Source organism: Bubalus kerabau, chromosome 4, assembly GCF_029407905.1.
Source record: "Bubalus kerabau isolate K-KA32 ecotype Philippines breed swamp buffalo chromosome 4, PCC_UOA_SB_1v2, whole genome shotgun sequence".
In the NCBI taxonomy this organism is placed as follows: domain Eukaryota; kingdom Metazoa; phylum Chordata; class Mammalia; order Artiodactyla; family Bovidae; genus Bubalus; species Bubalus kerabau.
The window spans coordinates 149,373,782-149,394,200 of NC_073627.1; positions in this window are offsets into that span (position 1 = coordinate 149,373,782).

The following is a 20,419-nucleotide window of genomic DNA, read 5'->3' on the forward strand; positions in this document are numbered from 1 at the left end:
GTAACACTATATTCTTGATATTTCCTACAAGTTGTAAAATGAAAACTGACTTTTCCCACCTTCAGCAGCCCCCAGGGTCTACAGAATTCCAAGTCTTAATCATCTTTTCAGGCACCCCTGTCATCCTATGTGGAACCACGTGAATCCATGCATGCTTCTTCCCTACTCTGCCCACCCCTGTCCCCTTCTTCTGGGATTTGCAGAGAAAAATGTGTGGGCTGGCAAACTGCAGGTCTAAGAGTGTGCGTGTGTATTAAATTGCTTCAGTCGTGTCTGACTCTTTGTGACTCTATGGTCTGTAGCCCACCAGGCTCCTCTGTCCATGGGCATTCTCCAGGTAAGAATACTGGAATGGGTTGCCATGCCCTCCTCCAGGGAATCATCCCAACCAGGGATTGAACCTGAGTCTCTTATGTCTCCTGCACTGGCGGGTAGGTTCTTTACCACTAGCGCCACCTGCAAAGCCCGGGGCTAAGAGAGCCCTACAGAAGTGTACTCACATCGCATATCAACTAGATGCACTCTGTCTCTTGCTACTTTGTATCTTGGAAATGATTGTGAAAACTCAGCATTCAATGTGGAGATTTCTTCCAAAGGTTATGAGTCCCTTTCTTTGAGCAGCCCCACTTTAGGACCAGGCTAGAAATCACCTGGGAAAGAGATTTGCTGACAAATTTAGAGGGCCTGGGAATGAATCTCTTCTTAATGACCAGGCAGAAATGCTGGGAAGCATTTTGGAATCATCTCTCTCAACTGGTATTCACATCTTCATCTGATGAGTATACTTGTCCCTCCTGAATAATCATTTTTTGACAACCATGCCAATTTTGTTTACTGGATTCGTTTCTCTCTTGTATAAAGAGTGGGTACTCTAAAAATTTGTGAGGAGACCAAGCCTGAAGAATTCTTTTGTGCTTAATATATTTGCATACCTTGAGAGGAACAAGGGAAAAACGTTACTTTGAACTAGTTTTCAGTAGGTAGAAACCGGATAGATTTGGTCATTTAAAACGGAAATTCAGTAAGTCCTTAAACACCCAGGAAAAAAATTTGTCTGCTTCAATTCCTAAATAAAATTGGTAAAATGCTAAAATAATATTGAATGGAATCAAAGTGGTCTCTGCCAGTTCCATATTTCAGACGTTATTTACTCTTTGTTAGTTCCCCAGAACTCACTTCATCTGGGGCAAACCATTGCTAATAATTTATACACAATTCCTCAGATCTCCATGTTAAAATAGGGAGAAATAACCAGTGTTAACCTGTTTTTTACACCAAAGGCCAAAGATTTCCTTCCTACCCACCACCTGGGGTCACATAGGAGTGTGGTGTTACCATTTAAACATGAAAACCCCTCAGTCTCTATGCTTCTTCCTCTCCCTCTCAATTCATGAAACACTTAGAGTTAAAAACAAGTGTGTAGTTCTTTTTTTTTTTTTTTTTTTTAATGTGCTGGGTGGGTCTTTGTTGCTACACGGACTTTTTTGTAGTCGTGGAGAGCAGGGGCTACCCTACAGTGGTGGTGTGCGGGCTTCTCATTGCAGTGCCTTCTCTTGTGGCGCACAGGTTCTAGGGTGCACGGGCTTCAGCAGTTGTGGTTCCTGGGCTCTACAGCAGAGGGTCTATACTTGTGTACACAGGTTCTATACATGGAGCACACAGTTACTCCGTGGCATGTGGGATCTTTCTGAACCAGGGATCAAACCTGTGTCTCCTGCATTGGCAGGCAAATTCTTAACCAGTAGATCACTAGGAAGCTCTACTTTTATTTTTGTTGTTAAATTTTGAGAAAGTTCTTTTTATATTCTGATTCTAATCCTTTATCAGATTTCTAATTCAAAAATGCTTTCTCCCATTTTGCAGCATGACTTTTCATTCTGTTCTTTGAACTTCTATGAATAGAAGTTCATAATTTGACAAAAATCTGACACCAATTTCAAAATTATTATACTTTGTGATTTAAACAAATTTTTGATCAACCCAAAGTTTCAAAGATTTCCTCTTATGTTTTCTTCTACCAGATTTATAGTTTTAGGGTTCACATTTCAGTTTGTAACCAATTTTGAGTTTATTTTTATACATCATGTGAAATATGGACTGAATTTCATTGTTTAACATACAGATATTTAATTGTTTCACCACTATTTGTTGAAAAGATTGTCCTTATTCATGGAATTACCTTTGCATTTCTGTTGAAAGTCAAATGATTGTATATATTTGCGTCTGTTTCTGGACATAGTTTTCTTCCACTAATCTATGTCTGTCTTTTGTTGTTCAGTTGCTCAGTCTTGTCTGACTCTTTGTGGCCCCATGGACTGCAGTATGTCAGGCTCCCCTGTCCTTCACTATCTCCCTGGGCCTGCTCAAACTCATGTCCATTGAGTTAGTGATGCCATCCAACCATCTCATTCTCTGTCGCCACCTTCTCCTGACCTCAATCTTTCCTAGTATCAGGGTCTTTACCAGTGAGTTGGCTCTTCACATCAGGTGGCCAAAGTATTGGAGCTTCAGCTTCAGCATCAGTCCATTCAAGAATATTCAGGATTAATATCCTGTAAGATTGACTGGTATGATCTCCTTGCTATCCAAGGGACTCTAAAGAGTCTTCTTCAACACCACATTTTGAAAGCATCAATTCTTTGGCACTCAGCCTTCTTTATGGTCCAACTCTTACATTTGTACATGACCACTAGAAAAACCAGAGCTTAGATTGGCCCTTTATCGTCAAAGTGATGTCTCTGTTTTTTAATATGCTGTCTAGGTTTGTCACAGCTTTTCTACCAAGGAGCAAGTGTCTTTTAATTTCATGGCTGCAGGCACTGTCTGCAGTGATTTTGGAGCCCAAGAAAATAAAGTCTGTCACTGTTTCTTTTTTCCTGATCTATTTGCATGAAGAGATGGAACTGGATGCCATGATCTTAGTTTTTTGAATGTTATGTTTTAAGCCAGCTTTTCACTCTCTTCTTTCACCTTCATCAAGAGACTCTTAAGTTCCTCTTTGCTTTCTGCTATTAGGGTGATCATCTACATATCTTAGTTTATTGATATTTTTCCTGGCAATCTTGATTTCAGCTTGTGCTTCATCCAGCCTGGCATTTCACATGATGTACTCTGCATATAAGTTAAATAAGCAGGGTGACAATATATAGCCTTGGTGTACTCCTTTCCCAATCCGGAACCAGTCCATTGTTCCATGTCCGATTCTAACTGTTGCTTCTCGACCTGCATACAGGTTTCTCAGGAGGCAGGTCTGCTATTCCCATCTCTTTAAGAATTTTCCACAGTTTGTTATGATCCACACAGTCAAAAGCTTTAGTGTAGTCAATGAAGCAGAAGTAGATGTTTTTCTGGGATTCTCTCGCTTTTGGATGTTGGCAATTTGCTTTCTGGTTCCTCTGCCTTTTCTAAATCCAGCTTGAACATCTGGAAATTCTTGGTTCATGTACTGTTGAAGCCTAGCTTGAAGGATTTTTACCATTACCTTGCTAGCATGAGAAATGAGCACCATTGTATAGAAGTTTGAACACTCTTTGGCATTGCTTTTCTTTGGGATTGAAATGAAAACTGACCTTTTCCAGTCCTGTGGCCACTGCTGCGTTTTCCAAATTGGTTGGCATATTGAGTGCAGCACTTTTACAGCATCATATTTTAGGATTTGAAATAGCTCAACTGGAATTCCATCACTTCCACTAGCTTTGTTGGTAGTAATGCTTCCTAAGACCTACTTGACTTCACACTCCAGGATGTCTGGCTTTAGGTAAGTGATCACACCACTGTGGTTATCTGGGTCATGAAGATCTTTTTTTGTAGTTATTCTATGTATTCTTGCCACCTCTTCTTAATATCTTCTGCTTCTGTTAGGTCTATACTCTTTCTGTTCTTTATTGAGCCCATCTTGGCATGAAACATTCCTTTGGTACATTAATAAAAAACTGTCTTGATCATTGTAGCTTTTAAGGTAAAGTGAATACTCTTTTTTTTTTTTTTCAATGTTGTGTTGGCTATTCTAGGTCCTTTTCATTTCCATATAACTTTTATAATCCTATTATCAACTTGGACCATAAGAAAGGTCTTGAATTTTTATTTTGATTGCATTGAGTCTATGGATCAATTTGGGGATAACTGATGTTGTACCAATATTCTGTCTCCAATCTTTAAACACAGTATATTTTTGAATTTATTTAAATTTCTTTAGTTTTCTCAACCATGTTTCATAGTTTTCAGCACACAAGTCTTGCACATATTTTGTTGGGTGATATATTTACATTTTCAGTACACTCAGATGATAAAAATATATTGGTAAAAAAAGACAGGGAGATAAAAGATGTGATGTTATTCCAGCCAAAGATGACCTTAGATATGGCCAGAGTGGACATATTTTTACGCTGGGGTTGGAAGGGCATTTGCCGCTTCTTCTGTTGTTTGCCCTGCACGTCTTCTTTTGGGAGGAATCAAGCCAGAAGCAGGAGCAGTCAGAGTTGACTGCTCCTGCCACACTGCCAGGGGCTCTGTCATGCTCAGCCCAGCAGTTCTGATAGAGCTGTTCCTGTGTTGATACCTCCCCTCCCACCCCATCACAATGATTGGGCTTGTGGTTTTTTTATTGGAACCAAGACATGCCAGTGAGACTCAAAGCTGGGAGCCTGGATAGAAAGAAGTAATGTTTTACTTTTAAAAGAAGTACCAACTGTGACAAGGATATCATAACCCTGGAGCTATGGAAAGCTACTTTTGTCACCTCTTATTGAACCTCCCTGCCTGACAAATTTAGAGAACTACATCAGATCAAGTAATTAGAGGACACAATTTGCAGTAACCAGCCTCCAACAAACCTCCAAGGTAGCCTCTTAGATAGCCTCCCTCTGATTCTTGTCACCTGGTATTCATCTTTATGGAGGCCCCACTTTGAATGGGGATGATCTATGTAGCCAATAGTTATTGCAGAAATGATGGGGCTTCATTTCCAAAGCTAGGTCATAAAAGATATTGCAGCTTCCACTTTGCCCTCTCTTGGAATACTTGCTTCAGGGAAAACCAGCTGCATGCCCCAAGGACATCAAGAAGCTCTGTGGAAAGTTCCATGTAAGGTGAACCTCAGGCCTCCCACAGACATGTGACTGAGTTACTCTCCAGCCCCAGCCAAGTGTCAGATGAAGCTCCAGAGAGCATTTTTATTGCAATCTTAGGACAAGCCTGAGGCCAGAATTGCCAACTAAACTGTTCCTGAATTCTTAACTCATAGAAACTGTGTGAGGTAATAAGTATGTATTATTGCTTAAAAGCCACTATTTTTGAGGTTAATTTGTTATGCAGTATTAGATAACAGACTTCCCTGATGGCTCAGATGGTAAAGCGTCTGCCTACAATGCAGGAGACATGGGTTCGATCCCTGGAGAAGATCCTCTGGAGAAGGAAATGGCAATCCACTCCAGTATTCTTGCCTGGAAAATCCCTTGGATGGAAGAGCCTGGTAGGCTACAGTCCATGGGGTCGCAAAGAGTCGGACATGACTGAGCAAACTTCACCTCATACTAACAAAGCTCAGTCAGATTTGCCCCAACTTAAAGATGATCATTTTTTCCCCTGTCTTCATTTTTATTTTCTTTATGGAAAATAAAGAAGGGTCAGCTCCTCCTGGACCGCGCTCCCTTGCATGATCTTTCATTAATAATTTGCTGACTTCTTTCCCAGTCAGAACCCTGTTGCCCTCCTTTGACTCTTGCGATGTACCTAAGTTCATTCCTCACAGCCACTGGTCTCCAATTCCGTAGTCCCTGGAATAGTCCCATGTGTTCATTAAAACATTTCTTTTCTCCTTGTCCATTTCCTCTGTTTCCAAGCAGCTTTGTTCCTTGCATCATGTTTTTCTTATATATGCCATTCGTTTTTGCCCTAACCGTCTTTCTTTCTTCTGTCTTTTATAATTTTCCATATATATCATTCCTTAAACGTGCTCTTTTTTTTTTTTTAAACAATACTGGTGACTTTGTACTTGCTGTTAGTTACATTCTTTTATCCATTCATTCACCCATTATTCATTCCTTCAATAAATACACCTTGTGTCCCCATCACATGCCAGGCATTATGTACACTAAGCGCTGGTGGAACTTCTTTTGCCCTAGAATATCCTTATCCTTGCCTTTAAATGCTCTCTTTCTCCACGTGAACTTCCACTTAATTGAATTACCTGACTTTTATTGTGAGCCTACTCAAGGTCTGCCTACAATGTGGGAGACCCGGGTTCAGTCCCTGTGTCAGGAAGATCTCCTGGAGAAGGCAATGGCAACCCACTCCAGTACTCTTGCCTGGAAAATCCCATGGACGGAAGAGCCTGGCAGGCTATAGTCCATGGGGTCGCAAAGAGTCCAGACAAGACTGAGCGACTTCACTTTCACTTTACTCAAGGTCAGACACTGTGCTAGACATGCTTTAAACCTCTGTTCAAATTACCATCTCTTGTAAGACGACCTTTTTCTGCCAGAGTTAATTGCTTCTGCCATGCTCTGTATTGGTAATTCAACAGTGTTTTGCTTACTCACGTGTTTGTTCTCTCATCCGCTCATCAGGTGTTTTTGAGAGCCTGCTGTAAGCCTGACTTTGTGTTAGGACCTGAGGAAACCATAGTGTGAGGTAAGTGCCAACAGCTATTTGTGCCTAATGCAATGGAAATTCTAAGGTGGAGCAACTAATGATGTGCTGTAATTATTTCCCTTGGTCCCTGTATTCTTCAAAGATCTTGAACTACCTGAAGGCATAGGTTACATCGTCTTGTTATTCCCAGTACCTAGGACAGTCTCAGGCACATAAAAGGAGCTGACTAAGGATTTGTTGTTTGAAGTCCACTACTGTGTTATTTGACAACTGGGAACCAGCCAGCACTGGGTCATCACACAGTCATCAAATTAAGACTCTCTCCAGGGCCCCACATTTTGGCTTATGTCTTTTCTCAGAGTGCTTTTAAAATGAAAGCTCATCTACAACTCAGTTGCATTTCAGATCCTTTGCCCTGGTCAGACTGGCAACACGTCAAATTCACTTAAATTTCTAGGAGAAGATTTAATAGATTTTGAGGGGTGGCTCATAAATATTGGATGCTTTAGAGAGAGGTGAAGGAGAAAAACTAGCTTTTGGAAGATGAGATGGTGGCCAAATGTAAGCTCGGTCTCCTTCTAAATCTTTCTAGGGCTAATGAAAGTTCAACAAGTTAGCTTTAGCCTGGGGTCTGAAAATAAATGAAGCATCCAAGATGAACCAAAGACTAAAAACAGAAATTAATTGAATAACATTTACAAATATGCCCCAGCCCTGAGTAAAATACTATTGATGTCTGCATTTCCGCCAACTTCGTATTTTTGTTGCTGTTTGGTTGCTAAGTCTTGTCTGACTCTTCGACTCCATGGACTGCAGCATGCCAGGCTTCTCTCTCCTTCACTATTCCCCTGAGTTTGCTCACACTCATGTCCATTGAGTCAGTGATGCCATCCAACCACCTCATCTTCTGTCATCCCCTTCTCCTCTTCCCCTCAATCTTTCCCAGCATCAGGGTCTTTTCCAATGAGTCTACTCTTTGCATCAGGTAGCCAAATATTATAGCTTCAGCTTCAGAAACAGTCCTTCCAATGAATATTCAGGGTTAGTTTCCTTTAGGATGGACTGATTTGATCTCCTTGGTGTCCAAGGGACTGTCAAGAGTCTTCTCCAGCACCACAGTTCAAAAGTGTCAATTCTTCAGCCTTTTTTATGGTTCAACCCTCACATCCATACATGACTACTGGAAGAACCATAGCTTTGACTAGATGGACCTTTGTTGGCAAAGTGATGTCTCTGCTTTTTAATATATTGTCTGGGTTTGTCATAGCTATTCTTCCAAGAAGCAAGTGTTTTTTAATTTGGTGGCTGCAGTCACTGTACGCATTGATTTTGGAGCCTAAGAAAATAAAATCTGACGCTGTTTCCACATTTTCTCCATCTGTTTGCCATAAAGTGATCAGTCCAGCTGCCATGATCTTCGTTTTTTGAATGTTGAGCCAGCTTTTTAAGCCAGCTTTTTCACTCTCCTCTTTCACCTTCATCAAGAAGCTCTTTAGTTCCTCTTCATTTTCTTCCATTAAAGTGGTATCATCTGCATATCTGATAGATATACTCACAATTAATGAAATAATTTGCAGATTTTATACCTAATGAAAATATTCCCTTTATTTCTAGAAAATAAGATGCTGAAGGGAGTCTCATGAAGCAGCTTCAGGAGTATCATGAGATTTTGTCAATTACAATCTGTCTTCAGGTACCCTTGATGGTTAATGGGATTCTTCTCTAACCAGATTAATTCATTCTAGAAAATGAGATGGTGAGATAACAGTAAGCACAGAAATATTCCACTGTTTGGAAAACTTGCATTCCATGTGGTTATTAAGCTTATTTGCTTATCTTAATCCTAACTTTGTATTGACCTGCATTTCAAAATGATGACATGCTCTGAAATCTCAGACCCCAGAATAGAACAAAGCAGAACAGTTAAATTTCCTTAATGTCACTGTCACTTTGCTAAAACAAAATCCTCCTATAGTAAATATGCTACTTTAGAAATCTCTTGTGTCACAGAGTCCCAAGTGAAAGCATGGACTCATTTGTTTTTCCTTATTATATTTTAGAAAATATAATTTTATCAATAAAATGATTACATTGATTATAATTCAGAAGTTATCTCCAAATTTTCTAATTCTATACCAGCAAGTTAATTTATTTTACTCAAGTGGATTGCAACAAACACAATTTCATTTAAGCTAAATTGACCTTCTGACTATCCCCATGCTTGGATGATTCTTTTGGGGGTGTTAGGCATTCCTGGAATTGATCATTAAGGAGATAATATATCCTGAACTTCTTTTTTCCCCCTTTCTGGGCAAATTTGTCTACCCATCTTGGAGGAATATGTTCTCTAATTCCAGTGCCTTTTCTCTCTTCCTTTGTTCATCTGAAGAACATTTGCTTGGCTTGTAAGATCAAGTCAATGGCTGTATCATCCATAAAAACTTAATTCCTCACTTAACTCTGGGAGAACTGCACTCCTCCTCATGTGTGCATTTTTGTCTCCTGTTACTATGTGTGTGTAAATATTTAAAAATAAAATTTAGCTTTCAACTTTGTGGTAACTGTGGATTCACATATATTTGTAAGAAATAATATAGGGAGATTTATATACTGTTTATTCAGTTACCCTCCAGTGGTAACATCTTTCAAAACTCTGTACAATATTAAAACCAGAATATGGACATCGATATAGTCAAGATACGGGACAACGCCATCACCACAAGAATCTCTCTGTTGCCTTTCACAGCTATACCCACTTTCTCCCTCATTGTTGTTATTATTGTTTAGTTGCTAAGTCATGTCCAACTTTTTTGCAACCCCATGAACTGTAGCCCACCAGGTTCCTCTCTCCATGGGCTTTCCCAGGCAAGACTACTGCAGTGGATTGCCATTTCCTTCTCCAGGGGATTTTCCCAACCTAGGGCTCAAACTCCCATCTCCTGCATTGTAAGGCAGGTTTTTTACCACTGAGCCACCAGGGAAGTCCTAAGTGATCATTAATCTGCTTTTCACATATATAACTTTGTCATTTCAAGAATGTTATATAAATGGAATAATATAGTAAATGACCTTTGGGGATTAATTTTTTTTCACTCAGCATAATTCTTTGGAGATTCATTCAAGTCATTGCATGTTGTATATATCAATGATTCCTTTTTATTGCTGAGAAGTTTTCCATGCTCTGGATGCAGCAAAGTCTGTTTAACCATTCACACATTGGTTATTACAAATAAAGCTGTTGTGAGCATTTATGTGCAGATTTTTGTATATAAGCTTTTCTTCCTCTGCAGTAAATGCCCAAGAGTAAAATTACTGGATGATATGGTAGTGGCATGATCAGTTTCATAAGAAACTACCAGCCTGTTTTCTAGAGTGGCTGTTTTTTACATTCTGACCAGAAATCTATGAGTAATTTGGTTTCTTCACATCCATGTCAGTGTTTGGTGTTCTCTGTTTTTTATTTTAGCCATTTTGATAGGTGTGTAATGGTGAATATCTTTTTATGTGTATATTTTATGTGTATATTCTTCATCTTAACAGCAGAGGCTAGAACTTTGTATTATATTGAATAAGAGGGTGCTCTCTTGTCTTGTTCCTGATCTCAGAGGTAGATTGTTATGTAATTCATTATTGAATGTTAGCTGCAGCTTTTTTGGTTCATGCTCTTTATCAAGTCATGGAAGGTCCCTCTGTTCCTATATTGCTGTTTGTTTTTTTTGTTTTTTTTTTTTTTGTTTTTTTTAATCATGAATGGGTACTGGATTTGTCAAATACTTTTTCTGCATCAATTGATTTAATTGTGGTTAGTTCTTTTTTTGCCCATTGGTTAGTAGATTACATTGATTCATTTTAAAATATTGAATCAGCCTTCTGTACTTAGAATAAATTCCAGTTAGCCATGATATAATTCTTTTCATTCATTACTGGATTCAGTTTGCAAATATTTTATTAAAGGCTTTTATGTGTAAGCTCATGAGAGATATTAATATGGAGTACTGGGGGCTGTTTTTGTTTGGTTTTGGAATCAGGCTAATCTCACAAAATGGAGAAGGCAATGGCAACCCACTCCAGTACTCTTGCCTCTCACCATGGATGGTGCAATATAGTCCATGGGGTCACAAAGAGTCGGACACGACTGAGTGACTAACAGTCTCACAAAATGAGTTCAAAAGTATTCTCTCCTCCCCTACTTTCTGCAAGAGTTTGTATAAATTGATATTATTTCTTCTTTATATGTTTGGTAGAATTCTCCAGTAAAACCATGAATAGACAGGGGGATATCCCTGCAGATCCTGAAGCCATTAAAAAAATCCATCTAGTCAAAGCTATGGTTTTTCTAGTGGTTAGGCATGGATGTGAGAGTTGGATTATAAAGAAAGCTGAGCACCAAAGAATTGATGATTTTGAACTGTGGTGTTGGAGAAGACTCTTGAGAGTCCCTTGGTCTGCAAGGAGATCAAACCAGTCAATCCTAAAGGAAATCATCATTGGAAGGACTGATGCTAAAGCTCCAATACTTTGGCTACCTGATGTGAAGAATTGACTCATTGGAAAAGACCCTGATGGTGAGAAAAACAGAGGATGAGATGGTTGGATGGCATCACTGACTTGATGGACATGAGTTTGAGCAAGCTCTGGGAGTTGGTGATGGACAGGAAAGCCTGGTGTGCTGCAGTCCATGGGACCACAGAGTCAGACACGACTGAGTGACTGAACTGAACTGATTGAAGAGAATAATATTAGAAAAATAACAGCTACAGCAATAGCCCCTGTTCCATTTCTGAGACAGATGATTTGGGTCATCTTTTTTTATCTTTGTCAGTTGTAGTAGATTGATGACTTCCTAAAGATATATCCACCTGGACCCTTAGAATGTCATCTTATTTGGAATGAAGATCTTTTGCAGATGTAACTAAGGCAAAGATCTTGAGGTGAGGTCATTCTGGACTTAGGTTGGACCCTAAATCCAATGACTTGTATCTTTAGAATAAAAAAAGGAAGGAGATGAGACACACAGAGACTTAAGAAGATGATGTAAATATGGAGGTAGATATTGGAGTGATGCATCTACAAGCCATGAAACTCCAAAGTTTGCTGGCAAGCATCAGAAGTTAAGAGAGAGGCATGGAACATATTTTTGCTCAGAGTCCCCCAGAAGGAACCAGTCTTCCTGACACCTAGATGTTGGGCTTCTGGCCTCTTGAATTATGAGAGAGTGAGTGTCTGTTGTAAACCACACCATTTGTGGTAATTTTTTATGGCAGCTCTAGGAAACTAACACATCAGTCTTCTGAAAGACAAGGTTCGTAAACTTTATGGATTTTTTTGAAGAACTATATTTGTTTCATTCGTTTTCTCTATTGCTTTTCTGATTTCAATTTCAGTGATTACAGCTCTTGTCTTTTTTGTTTGTTTGTTTTCTCCCTTTTTCTGGCTCTGGGTTTATTTTGCTCTGCTTCTAGTTTTTTTGAGAAAGCTATTTAAATGACTGATTCGAGATTTTCACTCTTTTCTAAATGTGAACATTTAGTACTATAAATTTCCCTCTTGTCACTGTGTCCCACAAATTTTGATATGTTGTATTTTCATTTTCACTTATTTCTGTGTGTTTTTAAAATAGTTTCTTTGAGACTTCCTTTTGAACCATGGATTAGTCTGAAGTGTGTTGGTTAATTTTCACTTGTTTGGAGATTTTCTTGTCTTTCAGTTACCCATTTCCAGTTTGATTGTACAGTTAGAGGATACAATGTGTGGGATTTTGATTCTTTTAACTTTGTTGAGATTTGTTGTATGGCACAAGATATGGTCTATCTTGAGGGGTAATATTTTGGAAGCACTAGGAAGAAAACATGTATTCCACTGTTATTGATAGAATGTTCTAAATAATCAATTAGATTCTGTTGATTGTGTTCTTCAGCTTGAATGTATCCTTATTGCCTTTCTATCTAGTAGTTCTATCAATTGCTGAGTGCATATTGTTGAGGCCTTTAATTATAACTGCAGACTTTTCTCCTTTCAGCTTTATCAGTTTTTTATTCATGTATGATGAGGCTCTGCTGTTCAGTATATACACATCTAAAACTGTTATGTTTTCCTGATGGACCAATCCTTTTATCATTATTTAATGTGACTGAAAGTTGCTCAGTCATGTCCAACTCTTTGCGACCCCATGGACTGTAGTCCATGGAATTAGCCAGGTCAGAATACTGGAGTGGGTAGCCTTTCCCTTGTCTAGGGGATCTTCCCAATCCAGGTATTGAACCCAGGTCTCCCACATTGCAGTTGGATTCTTTACCAGCTGAGCCACAAGGGAACAACAACAACAACAATATCTCTTTTGGTCTGTTGTATGATTTTTCAATGAGGAATCTACTGGATCTGATATAAATAAATATTTCTTGTTGCTATTGTCCAGTCTCTTAAGTCATGTCCTACTCTTTGTGACCCATGAACTGTAGCATGCCAGGCTCCTCTGTCTTCCACTATCTCCCAGAGTTTGCTCAAATTCATGTCCATTGAGTCAGTGATGCTATCTAACCATCTCATCCTCTGCTGCCCTCTTCTTTTGCCTTCAATCTTTTCCAGACCAGGGTCTTTCCCAATGAGTCAGCTCTTTGCATTGGGTGACCAAAGTATTGGAGCTTCAGCTTCAGTACCAGTCCTTCCAATGAATATTCAGAATTAATTTCCTTTAGGATTGACTAGTTTGATCTCCTTGCTGTCCAAGGGACTCTCAAGAGTCTTTTCCAGCACCAAAATTAGAAAGCATAAATTCTTTGGGGTTCAACCTTCTTTATGATCCAACTCTCACTTCCATACATGACTACTGGAACAACCATAGCTTTGACTAGCCAATCCTATTTTTTTTTTTTAATTAGTATTTGCCTGGTGTATCTTTTTCTGTTTACTGTCTTTCTTCCTGTGTTGTATCTGGAGTTTCTTGTAGAAAGCATATTATTGGTTCATTTTTAAATTCACTCTGTTAATATCTGTCTCTTAATTGGTATTTTAGATCATTAATATTTAAAGTAATATTAAAATCTGAATATTTGTGTTCCTCCCAAATTTGTATACTGAAACCCTAATCTCCAAAGGTGATTGTATTAGTTCGTGAGGCCTTTGGGAGGTGATTAAACCATGAAGGTAGGGTCCTCATGAATGGGATTAGTACTCTTACAAAAGAGATCCCATAAAGTTCTCTAGCCCCATCCACCAAGTGAGGATAAAACTAGAAGTCTGTGACCTGGGGAAGAGGGTTGACACAACCCAACTTCAGGACTTAATGTAAAGCTCCAGTAATCAAGACAGTGTGGTACTGGTGAAAGAAGACAAATACATAAATGAAACAGAATAGAGAGCCCCAAAATAAACCCAAATAAATGTAATCTTTTCAATAAATAGTGGTGGAACAATTGGAAATCCACATGCAAAAAAAATGAATCTAGATACGGATCCTATGTGCTTGACAAAATTAGCTTAAGATCCTAGATCTAAATTTGTAACACAGAAGTATAAAACTCCAAGAAGCACAGAGGGTACATACCTCAACATAATAAAGGCCATATATGACAAACCCACAGCTAGCATCATCTTCAACAGTGAAAAGCTGAAAGCATTCACTCTAAGATCAGGAGCAAGACAAGAGTGTCCACTCTCACCACCACTTTTTCAACATAGTTTTGCAAGTCTTAACTACAGCAATCATAGAAGAAACAGTAGTAAAGGGAATCCAAATTGGAAAAGAAGTTAAAATGTCCCTGTTTGCAGATGATGTGATACTCTACACAGAAGATCCTAAAGATGCTACCCCAAAACTACTAGAACTCATCAATGAAACTGGTAAAGTTGCGGGTTACAAAATTAATACATAGAAACCTGCTGCAGTTCCATACAGTAACAGCAAAAGATCAGAAAAAGAAATTCAAGAAGTAATTCCATGGACCATTGCATCAAAAAGAATAAAACACCTAGGAATAAATCTACTTGAGGAGACAAAAGACCTGTACTCCGAAAATCATAAAATACTGATGAAAGAAATCAAAGACATAAATAGATGGAAAGATATAGCATGTTTTTGGATTGGAAGAATCAACATTATCAAAATGACTATACTACTCAAGACAATGTACAGATCCAATGCAATCCCTGTCAATTTACCATTTGCATTTTTCACAAATCTAGAACAAAAATAAATTTGCATGAAGACACAAAAGACCCCAAATAGCCAAAGCAATCTTGAAAAAGAAAAACAACTGGAGGAATCAGGCTCCCTAACTTCAGACTATACTATATATCTACAGTCATCAAAACAGTATGGTACTGGCACAAAAGTAGAAATATAGATCAAAGGAACAGGATAGAAAACCCAGAAATAAGCCCATGCACCTATGGTCAATTAATCTATGACAAAGGAGGAAAGACTACACAATGTTGGACATACAGTCTCCTCAACAAATGGTGCTGGGAAAACTGGACAGCCACATGTTAAAAAATGAAAGTAGATCATTCCTTAATTCTGTATACAAAAATAAGCTCAAAATGGGTTAAAGACCTAAACGTGAGGCCAGACACTATAAAACTCCTAGAGAAAAACATAGGCAGAACACTCTCTGACATAAGTCATAGCAACATCTTTTTTGATGCATCTCACAGAATAATGGAAATAAAAGCAAACATAAACAAATGGGACCTACTTAAACTCAAAAGCTTTTGCACAGCAAAGGAAACAATAAACAAAATGAAAAGACAACCCACAGATTGGGAGAAAACGTTTGCAAATGATGTGACCAGTAAGGGATTAGTCTTCAAAATTTACAGCTAGGACAGTTAATAGCACCAAAAAGAGAACCCACTCAAAAAACAAGCAGAAGATCTGAATGGACATTTCTCCAAAGAGGACATACAAATGGCAAATATGCCCATGAAAAGATATTCAACATCGCTAGTTATTAGAGAAATGCAAATCAGAACTACAGTGAGATATCCCCTCACCAGTCTGGTCAGAATGGCTATCCTCAAAAAAATCCACAAACAACAAATGCTGGAGAGTGTGTGGAAAGAAGGGAACCCTCCTGAACAGTTGGTGGAATGTAAATTGATACAGCCACTATGGAGAACAGTATGGAAGTGCCTTCAAAAACTAAAAATAAAGCTACCATATGACCCTGCAATCCCACTCCCAGGCATATATCCAGAGAAAAACATGGCCTGAAAAGATACATGCACCCCAATGTTCATTGCTACCGCACAGTAGCCAAGACATGGAAGCAGCCTAAATGTCCACTGACAGAGGAATGGATAAAGAAGGTGTGGAACCTATATACAATGGACTATTACTCGGCCATTAAAAAGAATGAAATAGTGCCATTTGCAGCAACATGGATGGACCTAGAGAATGTCATCCTGCGCGAAGTAAGTCAGACAGAGAAGGAGAAATATCATTTGACATCCTTTATGTGTGGAATCTAAAAAGAAATGGGTGAACTTGCAAAAGATAAAGAGACTCACAGACTGAGAAAAGGAACTTATGGTTGCCAAGGAAAAGGGACAGTTAGGGACTTTGGAGACGTCATTAGCACTGCTATATTTAAAATGGGTAACCAACAAAGACCTATTGTACAGCACATGGAACTCTGTTCAATGTTATGTGCCAGCCTGGAGGGGAAAGTGGTTTGGGGCAGAATGGACACATGTGTATGTCTGGCTCAGTCCCTTCGCCGTTCACCTGAAAATACCACAACATTGTTAGTTGGCTATACCCCAATACAAAATGTTTTTTGTGTTTAAAAAAGATAAAAATAAAAATAAAAACTCTTAGAAGATAACAGGAAAAAATCTAGGGGACCTTGAATTTGGTGATGACTATTTTTATTATTTTTTAAAAAGCTTTTTATTTTGTATTGGGGTATAGTTGATTAACAAACAATGTTGTGATAGTTTCAGGGAACAGTGAAGGGATTCAGCCACGCATATACATGTATCCATTCACCCCCAAACCCCCCTCCCATCCAGGCTGCCACATAACGTTGAGCAGAGTTCCCTGTGCGATACAGTAGGTCCTTGTTGGTTACCCATTTTAAATACAGCAGTGTGGACATGCCCATCCCACACTCCCTAACTATCGCTTCCCCCCATGCTTTTCCCCAGCAACCATAAACTCGTTCTTGAAGTCTGTGAGTTTCTTTCTGTTTTGTAAGAAAGTTCATTTGTGTCGTTTCTTTTTTTGTTTCCACATATAAGGGTTTTCATACAATACTTCTTCTCTGTCAGACTTACTTCACTCAGTGTGACACCCTCTAGGTCCATCTATGTTGCGGCAAATGTGGCAATGACTTTTTAGATACAACAACGAAAATACAATCCGTGAGAGAAAGAATTAGCTGAACTTCATTAAAGCTTTCTGTCTACAAATGATACTCTCAAGAGGATAAAAAGATAAGCCACAGACTTGGAGAAAATATTTGCAAAAGACATGTCTAATAAAGGACCATTATCCAAAATAAACAAGTATTCTTCAAACTTAACAATTAAAAAAATGAACAATGCAGTTTTAAAAATAGGCCAATAATGTTAGCATACCTCACAAAGATATACAGATGACAAATAAGCATATGAAAAATATTTCACATCGTATGACATAGAGAAGTGCAAACTGAAACAACGAGATACTACTACACACATATTAGAAAGGCCAAGATTCAGAACACTGGCAACATCAGATGCTGGTGGGAATGTAAAGCACCGGGAATTCTCATTCATTGTTTGTGGGAATTCAATACAACTACTGTGGAAGATAGTTTGGTAGTTTCTCAAAAAGACTAAGCCTAATTTTATCCTAAGACTCAGCAGTTATGCTTCTTGGTATTTACTTAAAGGAGTTGAAAACTTATGTGCATATAAAAACCTACATACAGATGTTTATAAGAGCTTTACTCATAGTTGTCAAAACTTGGAAGCAACCGAGATGTCCTTTAGTGGATGAATAGATAGCTGTGGTACATCCAGGCAGTGGGATATGATTCATCATTAAAAAGAACTGAGCTACCAAGCCATAAAAAGACATGGAAAATCCTGGAGTATATATTACTAAGTGAAAGAAAACAATCTGAAAAGGCGACATACTCAATAATTCCAACTATATGACATTCTGGAAAAGTCAAAACATTGGAGAAAGTAAAAAGATACGTGGTTGCCAGAGGTTGCAGAGAGGGAGGGATAGACAGATGGAGAACAAAAGGTTTACTATAGTGGTGGATACATGTCATTATACATTTATCTAAAACCATAGAATGTTCAACATAATGTAAACTATGGACTTTGGGTGATAATGATGTGTCAGTGTAGGTTCATGAATTGTAACAAATATATACTCTTCTGGTGGGGGATATTGATAATGCAGGAGGCTATGAATGTGGAGTAGGGGGCACCAGAGGGCATATGGGCTATTTCTGTAATTTCCTCTCAATTTTGTTCAGAATCTAAGACAAATAGGTGCTAGAGTCACTCAAGGTTTTTATGAGTTTAAATGATATATAAAAAGTACTTTGCTTTGTGCTTGACATATGAGAAGCCCTCAGTACCGCAATGAAAGATAAATAACATGATAAGGGAGCATTATAGCACAGGTAAATGACAACTGGGTGATACAAAGTGCAGTAGAGATTAGCAGAGTGAGGAAAGGCTTTATTGGAGGAAGTGGGCCTCACTGGCCCTTAATAAAGGAGCAATGCTTAGACAAGCCTCAAGGTGGGAGTGGTGAGGATGGCTACAGTATTCTAAACAGACCAGACCTGACGTGCTATGGTGAGGAGTCTGCAAGGTGCACGGCAGGATTGAGAAAAGATTATTTGGATGATCCACGAGGTCTTATGTAGGAGTCATAGTAATATGTCCTGAAAATTCCTCCCCTACAAAGTCCCTAAAATTTGGGATTATTTGTCTTTTTAAATGTATAGCTAAATTTTCCAAAACTAAGGGAAACCTTTGAATTCTAAGATGTATGAAAAGGATGGATGTAAGGAATTAATGAGCACTGAAACCAGCTGCTGCCATGAGAGCCTTTGTCAGCCCCTGACTGCCTGGAGCCAGGCTGTCCAGGGATGACAAAGACAAGGGATGTCAGATTGGAGATTCCCACATAAACCTGCAACTACTTCAGTGGGTTATCTGTACCAAAATCTGCCCCCTCACAGGGAGACTGGAAGAAAACTTGTCCTCTTCTGGTTGTAGCTCAGGGAAAAAAAAACAGAAGCAAGACACCACCAAGAATTCACAACCGCAGGCCAGCTCCTTATGGTGGAGTGTGGCCTAAATTCACACTGCCCACATGATTTGATAAATTTCAGCTAAGAATTTGGTTCAGAGTAAACCAGAGTTGACAGTGCCTGAGATATATGGCAGATGCAAACTAAAATTCTCTCTGGAGGGATGCTTCTTAAACCAGCCCTCTAAGAACTTCTTTAGAGAAAATTATAGGGAACATGCAGCAAAAAGAAATTTTTTTTAAAAATCAGAGAATGTGTAAGTAAACAATGTACTATGAGTGATAGTAAAATAACAAACCATAGATCCAGATCAACAAAGATACCAAATATTAACGTGATCACAGAGTATAAAATCACTATGTTGAATATATTTGAATACATGAAAGAGGCTATTAAAAGTATAAATAAGGAGCAAGAGACTTCAAAATGACCAGGCAGATGTAGAAAGGGAAGTGATGAGAGATGAACCTGCAAAGCAGATAGTGGCAAAACTGTGGGGAGCCTTGCCAGGTGAAGAACATGGGACTTTGTATACAGACATAATGGAACCATTGTGAGACTGACATATGTTAAGTGGAGTTTAACTAGGACTAATCTGGTAGCCGTATGCAGAAGGGACTAGGGTGAGAGGGTGTCATAAAGATCAACTGGAAATTCCACGGCAGGAGTGCTGGTGTGTGCTCCTAAGAGAAATGAGAGTGGAAAGAATCTGTGGAAGAAGAAAAGCAATCCTGATGGAGAAACCAATAATATTTGGTGGCTGGATGGCAAGCGAGTAGGGAGGATTCTAGTCCAAGCCTTAGAGGCTCTGATTAACATCTTGTATTCCCTTCTCCTAGAACTTTTCCCCAACCCAAATCCCTGGATTCATCCTGGGCTTGCACTTGGCCCTGATGACTTGAGTATGAGCAATGTGTGAGCAGAGGGGAGCTACGTAACCCCTCAGGAAGCATCAGGATGCAGTAAGCTTCCTACTAACCAAACACATGTGGACTTCACACAACTCTGCTGACACAGGGTATTAATAATCATGCATCAAATGTTACAAAGCCCTCTTCTAGGCCCCATCTCATTTGATCCTGGAAGCAATCCTTGAAGTAGGCTGACAAGACCTTGTTACTTATCCCTACTTGATGAGTGGTGAAGTTGAGACTTAGGAGTATGAAGGAAGACTCCCCCAGGCCACACAAGCTGTTTAGTGGTGAAGCCAGCACTAGACTCTCCCAGGCTAGAGCTCTTTCAGTTATTCCATATCTAGGAGGGGGAACCTGTTGGTTGTTGTTATGTTCTATTGTATTTCTGGTCCTCACATTGATGCAGGGCCTAATGCAAAAGAAAGGATGTTGCTAGAAACCTTAGTTCTAGTTAATTCATAGCTATAAAGAGGAGACTAATGCAATGTATTTTGCAATTTCTGAGATGCTTTTGATCATAAGCTAGAATATCGAGTTGAAGGGGGGCTCTATTCGGGGAGGAAGGTTGAAAGAGATGCATGGAGTTGCTTAGAGAGATACAGTTGTAAAACGGGATAGCAGTTGAATTTCTGACACTAAATTTTTGGTGCC